At 45.0% G+C, this 3,492-nt stretch overlaps 1 protein-coding gene and 1 pseudogene across 1 annotated transcript in view; both read left to right on the forward strand.

Moving 5' to 3' along the window:
- IL17RD (interleukin 17 receptor D) overlaps nucleotides 1-3,492 on the forward strand; it is a 63,070-nt gene that overhangs the window by 28,426 nt on the left and 31,152 nt on the right. The window lies entirely within an intron of this gene.
- LOC112484425 lies at nucleotides 3,289-3,407 on the forward strand (annotated as a pseudogene).

Genomic DNA, 3,492 nt, shown 5'->3' on the forward strand with positions numbered 1-3,492 from the left:
TGACTGGGTACACGCATACATATTGATACAAGTTCACAAGTCCTGGCTGTATCTCAGGGACATTTTGAGATGGGATGTGGTATCTAAGAGACTAGGTATAAATTGTTCAATCAGGAGGTCACAGTGATCTGGGGCAGAGCTGAGAACCTGGAGGTCTGAGCCCCCTCCATCTTCCCCATGGGACTTGGTGACTGTCACTTCAGCTCTGGGTGGGCCACTTTCCTCAGTCCCCAGGAAATCTTCTGGGAAAGGCTAGACCTTGCAGAGAAGCAGTCACATAAGGATCACTGTTGCTTTGGCTGAAAACATTTGAGTCAGAACTGATGGGTGAATGCTTCTGGGGGAAAGAGAGATGAAGGTCTTGATCGCTTTGAGTCAGCTGGGGTCTTAGGAAGATAGGACTCTGTCAGGATGAGGAGTGATGGGGGGCACCTGTCAGCACCCAAAGGGGTTTGCATTGCAGATGTGTATGTCTGAATCCATACCTGGAGGGGTCTGTTAAAGGGGTTGTATCCTAGGGAAGTCCAGATACACCTGCTTATTTCTAAGTGAGAACTCTAGATTCTTCATGTCTAAACATGGCTTTGAACCTTGGGCCTGTGAAGCCCTCATTGGCCTTGGGGAGCTCCAAGAGTGCCCCCAAATTATGTAAGGGATGTTTCTGGGGGAGACTGGATAGGGAATGTTTCTCACAGGATTCACCTATGGATTCTAGAAACCCTTTCCCATTCACAACAATAGGTTCATCAGCAATTAAAAGTGAAGTCTCCCTGCCTTGGCCAGTAGCTCTGCCAGGACGACTCATTTCCAGTAAAGCCTGAGTCTGGGGTCCCTTCCATAGGCAGGCAATAGGAGGCAGCTTTGCACACAGGTTGACTCACTTGGGGTTTTGCAGCCAGAGAACTAGAGAATTTAAAGGGATGCTTGAAGCTCATCTCCTTCCTAGAGAAAGGGGTAAGCCACAGATAACTTTTTAAAAGGGGGCTAATGTTGACTTGCTGCTTCCCACTGTTAGTTTAAGGAGGTTTTTCTGTGCAAGACCTCCATGTGGACAGAAATCATAGGCTGACAGAAGGGGTTGCCTTGCTTTCTAGTATAGCGTGTGATGTTTCTGTTAGTACTAAAATCTAAAAGGGCAGCCTTCCATAATTTCCAAATATGTGAAATGCACCTTGAAGGAAGACGCACATGTGTGGGGCACACTGGAGACCTGCCTGGCTGGAGAAGGCTGGGTCCCCATGGCAACAGCACAGTCCCCATTTCTGCAGGCATTTGTGCTGTAAAAGCATAATTCCAGATGTGATACAGTATTTGGAGACTCTATCCCTGGGCCTCAAAAACAGTATTTGAAGTCTGCACAAGTCAATGCACAGTCTGTGTGGTCCTAAGGCTTTTTATTAGTAATTTTATTTTGATCCGAACATTTCCTCTGAGCTTAGGCATAACAACCATGTTTATAGCTTTAAGTTTTCCTCTGTTGTCTAATCACTATTTTGCCCTCGCAGGAAGATACTTTCTCCAGTTTCTGGAGTGAAGTCTTTGTAACTATCTTTAACAGTTAAGAGCTAAGTGAGAGGAGTGGGTAGCTGATTTGCTGGAGGTGGGGGAGTCGGGGATATTTGGGTGGTTAGTTGTTCTCTTCCCACCCGGTATTTATAGAAAGCCGGTTAATCTGCGTCTGTGAGTTGTCTGTGTGCGCTTTTGAAACTGCAGATGGGTTGCCTGTTACCTTTCAAATGCCAGTTCTCTAACATGAGGTTCTCATTTGAGTGGATGGGAGTGGTGTGTGCAGCCGAGGGGAAAGGTCTGGCTTTCCCATCCAGAGGCATGTTTTATAGCTTGCTTTTAACGTTTTGAGAATTGGAAAAGTGGAACAATCCTGTCTATTTGTGAGTATCAGCCATGGGAGAACGCACAGCCCAGATTCTTAACAGACTAATTGGACAGAGTACTTGGGCTTTTTGCTCTGTAAAAGCCACGGAGGCTACAGAGCTTTGTTTTTAAACGGAGGAAAAGTCAGCGTGTGTGCGTGTTTGTGTGTATCTCTGGGCTTTAACTGCATGTGCATGTTCTTGTGGCAAAGCAATAAGAAAACCATAAAGTCTAGAGCAGGGAAGGACATTTTAAAATATATTAAATTCCATTTAGGCCACCACCATTTAGAAAAGTTGCTATCATATTACAATATGTAAATGTATCAGACATTGTACACCTTAAACTTACACAATGTGTTACGTCAATTAGATTTCAATTAAAATAAAGAAAGAAAGAAAGAAAAGTTGCTGTCTGAGAAACAATTCAAAGGCCCTAACACATCTTTATCTCCAGTGAATGAATTTCCTGGTGGGATGAAGGTCGAGGAGGGTGGAAGAGTGAAAAGAAGCTTAGATAAAACACGAGCCCTCAGTTTGATAAGTAAGACACATGTTAACTTGGCGTAGCTTGGCTCCATGTTAGAGCTCAGAAACAATTGTCCCTTCAGCTTTTCCTTGGGGGGAGCGTGAAATTAGGAACATGTGTGTGCTGATTAGCAACATGTCAGAGATGAATCATGATTACGGCTTTGGTCTGGTGCATAGGCAATGCTTTAGAGCAGTGATTTCCTACCTCCGTGAGCAAATCTCTAATTAGCTTAAGATCTCCGGGTTTTTTGGGGCCGACGTGGTAATTGCTGGTGGAAACCCACCGGCACCCCCCCAGAGCTTGTGTGTTCCCCATTAGACATCCAAGACTGCACCTCCCCAAATCAGACAGTGGGCTGGCACCCTTCATTTCTGAAGCTGGTCTCATCTAGATGGAGAGTGAAAGAGAACAGCTCCCGGGAATGTGGAGCGAATATCTTGAATAGATCCAGGCGCAAGCTGGCTTTGTGATTTATTTTCCTTGTGTTTTGAATTTGCCAGCATTCTCCTCGGCTTACATCACCTGGGGCTTCTCTGCCTTTGCTGACTTTTTTTTTTTAAGTTAAAGGTTTCAACTGAAGTAAGTAGGATCTGTCTTCATTTATGAAACCATCTGTACCTGCGTTGAGTAAATTGACCCCCATGGTCTGCTTCTTACCCTTACCATGTCCACTGGTCGTAGGCAAAAGCTCCTGCCCCATTGTGCAGTTAAAGCCTCACAGAGCTGTTTGTCTTTAAGTTTTATTGACACATCGGAAACCCAAGATGGAGGAAATGTGTTGGAAATAGAGAGTTGGCCCTAGTTTTAAGTAGTTACTTCGTGTACCTGTAAGAAACCCATCCTCTCAGTTCTTTCTGACGAATGCGCTTATTTAAATTTCACCCAGTCTACGATCATGCCACCCTGAACAAGCCTGATCCCTTCTGATTTCGGAAGCTAAGCAGGGTTGGGCCTGGTTAGTACTTGGATGGGAGACCACCTAGGAAGACCAGGTGCTGTAGGCATAAAAAGTAAAAAAATAAAGGATTGTAAGCTGACAAGGCCCTTGCAATCTGTGAGGTCAACCAAGGGTTGCCTTGCCTAAAAAAA

Source organism: Pteropus alecto, unplaced genomic scaffold (genome assembly GCF_000325575.1).
Source record: "Pteropus alecto unplaced genomic scaffold, ASM32557v1 scaffold75, whole genome shotgun sequence".
Lineage (NCBI taxonomy): Eukaryota > Metazoa > Chordata > Mammalia > Chiroptera > Pteropodidae > Pteropus > Pteropus alecto.